We start from the raw sequence: 7,547 nt of genomic DNA, 5'->3' as shown, positions 1-7,547 counted from the left end.
GGGGGTTATGCAGGGGGCGAGTGGGCTGGCCTGGGGGCCCGATGGCCTGCTGGGCCGAGGCCCAGTGGGGGGGGGTTTGCTTTTTTTTTTGTCTGTTTAGTTTTTCTCTTTTGTATTTTCTTTTCTGTTTTAATTTAAGTCCCCTTTTATTACAGTTTCATAAAAACACTAGCACCTAAATTTGTATTTATAAATATACTACTGCCACCTTAACTCTCAACCGAAAATAAAATAGTTTAATATTTTATAAAATTCAATAGGCATGTATTTAACTGTTTTAACTACGGTTTTAATCATCTTAGAGCCTTTAAACACTTTATCAAAGTTTGGTTTCTCCACCATAATTACCGCTGCATTATTTAGTTCACTCCGAACATTTTAGTTTTAAAGTTTGGAAACTTTTGTTGTTTGCCTATGTTTTAAATTTGAATTTGAATCGGGTTCAAATCAACGTGAGTTAATCATAGTAATGGAGGTGACGTGGCATCATTAGCTTGGGATTACTGTAGTCTAATTATCCGGGCGTCACAATTTTCCTCCACTACAAGAAATCTCGTCCCGAGATTTAAGAGGGGAGTAAGGGGGGGGGGGGGTTCTGGTTATTCTAATGGATCTTCTTGAAGAAGTTAATCCCTTTCGTTGATGTCTTCAATTCTTTATTCCAAAGCATCATGATGAAGTTGTCGTCCTTTCTTCGAGGAACTCCATCGTACTTACGAATAGGTAAGGGGCAGTTCTACAATGATAGGAGGTTATAAGGGAAATTCATCTGGGGGTATCCCAAGAATGAACATATGAGTATCTCTCGAGTTGAACAAATTACACCTATCGAGAGCAAAGTAAGACGGTGCAATAAGAAGTTTCAAGCGGATAGGCAATCGTTCATTGCCTGAAGCAGAGTGCGAAAGGGGTTCTGAGCAACGGGAATAAGTATTGTGTCCGATACCAGAATAGATCAACAGGCAAGTGGCCCGTGAATTACATACAAAGTCAAGCACGAGGAATAACTTTGACAACAGGTTGTACAGGAGAGTCGGGTTTCGTTCCTGGGACCTGTGGGTTATGGGCCCACCATGTGGGTTAAAAGCGGGAAGGCGCTAATATTTGCACGGTCAAGATAACAAGGTATGTCAGAGGATAGCCTGTGGGTTTTGTTGTCAACAATGTCGGTACCAAGGGCGAGGGACGAAGAGAACCATTTTCCTGCTCGTTGAACGAGGCGGACCAATAGGCAAAGTTCTCGTCCATCGGCGGTTACCGGAAGTCATCAACAGTAGAAACAGGGTTACACCAGACAGGAAGGTACACCGAGGTGTTTACCTAAGCAGGGGATTACCACTGCTCGGTTAAGTAGTTTACAAGTAAGTTTGAACAAAACAACGGGAAGGAAAATGTGCTTAAACACGTATATCAGGGGTATATCCTTCCCAAGGACAAGCAGAGCATGATATCCATGACAGGATATTATGTAGAAAACTCCTTAGGTAGGGGAGAGAAATTTCATGATATTACCCACACAGCGGTGTTTGGATAATTGAGCAGGAAACATTTATCATTGGGCTTCAAATGTTCTTGTTGAAAATTGGAGTACCATAGACATGCTTCGAGATAGCATTGACATGGTCTTCAAGCAAAAGGTCAGACTTTGGATATAGGAAGGATCCATTAGGAACAACTTGTAGGATAAGTCTTACAATTTCCTCAGGGAAGAATGGCTAAACTTGCTAAAAAGGATACTATAATAATAGGTCCTCCACCCAGGGGGGGGGTGCTAGGCATGACATCATGTTACCAGGTCATCAAAGGACCAACGTTATAACTCTTGAAAATATGTTCCAACCACCATATCTAATGGAGATTCAGATATGATGGGTGTCAGGATACCTCAGGCTCAGGATGCCCGAGAAGAAAGGTGCAACACAAATTGACGGGATGACACTGTAAGATTCTCGGGAAATGAACTAAGAAGTGATTTTCGTTAACAAGTGTTCATCATTAACCCAAGGAGAGGTCAAGGAGGTGGCTGATGAACTCAATGACAATTCATCGAGATTTCCAAAAGATGGATTTCCACAATTAAGTGAACAAGGAGACAATATTTGTCAGACCAAATGATATAAGGAAGTATGCTCGAGGAGAACATACACAACTAAACATTGGTTGAAAGGTGCGCCCGAAATAAGGGTTGGGTTGCACGACCAATGTCGGAATGGTGATTCCATAAACAATAGACTAAGAATGAACGGCCGACCATTAACTTCAAAGCAATAGGGTTGCTAGAAGTGCAGGATCCAAACAGCACCGTTCACTTGTTGGTACCCCGGTTGGAACCAACACGAGGACCACGAAAGAATGGTGATGGTGAGAAGTATCACTACACCAAGAACTCTTAAGGGTGGTGAATTTCTCACAACATTGAAGATATAAGAGATGTTAATGTTCCAAGGTAAAGAAGAACAATTACTGGATAGCAAGGAACTCAAGGTATACACCAAACACGAACAAGCTTGTGTTGGTGGGAAGGCAATAAAGGTCGATGATAACGCAGATCATCGAGGGCAAGGATGGTATTTCTCATCATGAACTCATTTGATATCCTGGAAGAGCTCATAAGGTTGATGATGATCACGACACATTTGTCGATAGATTTCATGAAGATGTAATCAATCAGCGACGACATCAAGTCAAAGGAATGATGAAGCGGAAGGTTATTGGAACCATGGGTAGGACACAAACTTGATATCAAGCTTGTTGTCCAAGGCGAACTGATATGACGAGGAAGATCGACGTAAGCTTAGCTCATCATCGAAAGTTGTGCTCCGGGATTACGGACCAGGTAGCACAGTTAAAGTTAATCATGATAATGATATAGCCGAACAGGCTAGGATTGACGTGATCGGGTACAAACCGTAAGTAAAGAGGACTACTAAAAGTTGTTGAACCGTAGAACAGACTCGATTCAGTTATCGGTGTTTTGAGTGACAAACAACTCAAAACCCGAAGAAATTGGAATCATCGAGAAATAATAGTTGACGAAGAACTCATAAGAAGTTATGTAGGTTCGGTGATATCCTCGAGATACCAGAGTGTAATACTCGATGGTAGAGCAGAGTAGACAGTGGTCACGTGAAATGATCTGCAGAAGACAAGTACTTCATCTTGTCTGAGAAGTGGAATCAAAGGAGAACAATCATGGTCGGAATCACGGTTGCAAAGGATCAATTCACCGATACCAAAGGATATTATATCAAGGAAATAGTTACAAGAAGCTTCCATGATAGGACCTACATCGTGTCCATGGGCATGAACACAAAGTTCAAGGTCGACTCCCACTCCTTTAATGCATAACCTTCATTCACCTCTCGTATTTCAAAAATGACATTAGTTGTTGGAAGTTTTACCTGGTGCAATACCAGATAAGTTTGACCCGTGAAATCTTTCGGGTTCACATAGATTAGGGAAGGCATAGGTTCAACCCATCAGGGCATCTTAGGAACATATATCACAAACTTCGGAGTAAATAATACAAGCTCGAAAGTAGAGCATTGTTCAAAAGCAGATGATACAATTTACCAAAGGCATTATATATCAGAGGAAAGGCTCACAAGGTTATTGAATATGAAGGGCGTTGTCAGATAAAATCCAACAAAGGATCTGGTGGTCCACAAGGGATCTGACGTGAGCATCGGTACTCAACTAGAGGAAGAAGATTGCAAGGAGATCAGATTATAGAAACAACTGACTAACTCAATTGTCAAATGCAAAGGAATTATGATTTCCAAATCAAGGGATCAGAAGCAATGCTCTGAGTAGGGATGGATAAGTTGAATAGCCGTAGGGTACAATCAAAGACAATTGGATTGGTCGAGAACCAATTCCAGTAAAAAGAATGGCAGCTCAGCCGGAAAAGTAATTTATAAGGATCAATGATGATTGCGTGTATTCGCAGAATATTGACTCAACAGACTCAAAATGATAATGACAAGGAATGTCATTAAGACTACGAGACTTATGGGATTAACCATAATGCAAGCAAGCAAGAATTTCAAGAGCCAAAGGCTCCAGAGGATTTTCGGAAGATCGAATATTATTTTGAAGACTTTCATGAAACACATGAACAACTGGGGATAAGCAGTTACTCGACAAGTGCGAGAATTATCCATAGGGGTATTCAGGTGACAAGGAATTGCAAGACAGTAGGCACAAGATATTCTCGGATCAATAGAGAGAATTTCGGGGTATCTTGTAATAACAAGAACAATGGGGAATGATCGTAAGAATGGCAAGTGTAAGTAGTTATCCATAAGGATTTATCGGTGGTCGGGAATAGCAAAAGTGATGGGCACAAAGTCTCGAGAGAATATCAAAGAGTATCTCCGAAATCTTCTGATGCAGTCTGTGACCATCTGGACTGAAGGGGCTCTCCGGGAGAAAGTATTTTCGAGAACCTAAAGATAGTTTTTAGTAAAAATCGTTTAACCCGAATAGAAGAGGGTTCAGAATCCCAGAGTAAAGGTCGAGGAATAAAAGATCCTAATACCTCCCGATGGCGACGTGGGCCCATGGGCCACACAGCCATGTTAGTAAAAGTTTTTCAACGACTAGACTCGACTTCGGCCAAGGAGTTGGAAAAGGGGATTCCTACAGGCAGTCGGCTCTGATACCAACTTGTGACGCCCCCGATTCAATCGTACACTAATCATGCACGCAAATGTGTACGATCAAGATCAGGGACTCACGGGAAGATATCACAACACAACTCTACAAATAAAATAAGTCATACAAGCATCATAATACAAGCCAGGGGCCTCGAGGGCTCGAATACAAGTGCTCGATCATAGACGAGTCAGCGGAAGCAACAATATCTGAGTACAGACATAAGTTAAACAAGTTGCCTTAAGAAGGCTAGCACAAAGTGGGATACGGATCGAAAGAGGCGCAGGCCTCCTGCCTGGGATCCTCCTAACTACTCCTGGTCATCGTCAGCGGGCTGCACGTAGTAGTAGGCGCCTCCGGTGTAGTAGGGGTCGTCGTCGACGGTGGCGTCTGGCTCCTGGACTCCAGCATCTGGTTGCGACAACCAGAAAGAAAGGAAAGGGAGAAAAAAGGGGGGAGAAAGCAACCATGAGTACTCATCCAAAGTACTCGCAAGCAAGGAACTACACTACATATGCATGGATATATGTGTAAGGAGGCCATATCAGTGGACTGAACTGCAGAATGCCAGAATAAGAGGGGGATAGCTAGTCCTATCGAAGACTACGCTTCTGGCAGCCTCCGTCTTGCATCAAGTAGAAGAGAGTAGATCGAAGTCCTCCAAGTAGCATCTCCAAGTAGCAACTCCAAGTAGCATCTCCAGTAGCATCGCATAGCATAATCCTACCCGGCGATCCTCTCCTCGTAACCCTGTGGAAAAGCGATCACCGGGTTGTCTGTGGAACTTGGAAGGGTGTGTTTTATTAAGTATCCGGTTCTAGTTGTCATAATGTCAAGGTACAACTCCAAGTCGTCCTGTTACCGAAGATCACGGCTATTCGAATAGATTAACTTCCCTGCAGGGGTGCACCACATAACCCAACACGCTCGATCCCATTTGGCCGGACACACTTTCCTGGGTCATGCCCGGCCACGGAAGATCAACATGTCGCAGCCCCACCTAGGCAAAACAGAGAGGCCAGCACGCCGGTCTAAACCTAAGCGCACAGGGGTCTGGGCCCATCGCCCATAGCACACCTGCACGTTGCGTGGGCGGCCGGAAGCAGAACTAGCCCCCTTAATACAAGAGCAGGCTTACGTTCCAATCCGGCGCGCGCCACTCCGTCGCTGACGTCTGAAGTGCTTCGGCTGATACCACGATGTCGGGATACCCATAACTACTCCCGCGTAGATGGTTAGTGCGTATAGGCTCGTAGCCAACTCAGATCAAATACCAAGATCTCGTTAAGCGTGTTAAATATCCGCGAACGCCGAACAGGGCCAGGCCCACCTGTCTCCTAGGTGGTCTCAACCTGCCCTGCCGCTCCGCCACAAAGTAACAGTTGGGGACCGTCGGGAACCCAGGCCCACCTCTACCGGGATGGAGCCACCTGCCCCTTCAGCCCCCAACTCCGAACAGTATCACAGGTAATGTAACAGTGTAAAGTATATAGTATATACCCGTGACCACCTCCCGAAGTGATCACAGCCCAGTAGTATAGCATGGCAGACTGACAAGAATGTAGGGCCAATGATGATAAACTAGCATCCTATACTAAGTATTTAGGATTGCAAGTAAGGTATCAACAGATGTAGCAACAATGTCAGGCTATGCATCAGAATAGGATCAACGGAAAGCAGTAACATGCTACACTACTCTAATGCAAGCAGTATAGAGTAGAATAGGCGATATCTGGTGATCAAGGGGGGGCTTGCCTGGTTGCTCTGGCAAGAGAGAGGGGTCGTCGACTCCGTAGTCGAATTGGGCAGCAGCAGCGTCGGTCTCGTAGTCTACCGGAGAGAAGAGGGGGGGAGAAACAGTAAATACATAGCAATCAAGTGCATAACAGGACAACAAGCAGAGCTAGACGTGTTCTAACGCGGTAGTAGGTGATACCGACGAAGGGGGAAAGCATCCGGGAAAGTATTCCCGGTGTTTCGTGTTTTCGGACAGATGAACCGGAGGGGGAAAGTTGCATGTTTGATATGTTAGGGGTGTGTGGTGGACGAACGGGCTGCGTATCCGGAATCGTCTCGTCGTTCTGAGCAACTTTCATGTTGAAAATATTTTAATCCGAGTTACGGATTAAAAGATATGATTTTCTAAAGATTTTATTAATTTCTGGAATTTAATTAATTAATTAATTAATTCAAAAAATGGATTTATGACGTCAGCATGATGTCATGCTGACGTCAGCAGTCAACAGAGTTGACTTGGTCAACCTGACATGTGGGTCCAGGGGGACCCACCTGTCATCCTCTAATTAGGTTAATTAGGGTTTAGGTTAATCTAATTACAGTTTAATTAAACTTAACTAATTAATTAAATTAATTAAACCGGATTAATTAACTTAATTAATTCATTAATTAATTAATTAATTAATAATTAATTTTATTAATCATTTTTATTTTTATTTAATAATTTTATTTTTAATTCTCTTTTTTTTAAACCGTTCTGGGGTGTGGCCCCCGTTGTCATAGGACCACTAGGCCTTAGCGGATCGGGCGGTGCGGGCGAAGGGGCACCCGCACGCGAGGCCACCAGGGGCGAGTCGGGGCGCCAGAATCCGGCGGGGTAGGGGGGAAAGGGCCGGCCAGCTCCGGCGAGCGGCGGGAACGGGCGGCAGGGGGCTCGGCGGCAGCGGACGGCGCCGGCGTGGGCGCACGGGACGCAGGGGGCACGGCCATGGACGGGGCGAGACCAGCGCGGGTGCGCGGACGCGTGCGCGCGCACGGCCAGGCCGCGGCCGTCGACGCGATGAGCGCAGGGACGGGGCTTCGGGTGAGGACGAGCGCGGAGCGAGCTCCGGCCATGGCGACCGAGCGCGGGGACGACCTCAACGGCGACAGAG

This window comes from Triticum dicoccoides, chromosome 7A, assembly GCF_002162155.2.
Source record: "Triticum dicoccoides isolate Atlit2015 ecotype Zavitan chromosome 7A, WEW_v2.0, whole genome shotgun sequence".
In the NCBI taxonomy this organism is placed as follows: domain Eukaryota; kingdom Viridiplantae; phylum Streptophyta; class Magnoliopsida; order Poales; family Poaceae; genus Triticum; species Triticum dicoccoides.
Note: the sequence above shows the minus strand (reverse complement) of the source record.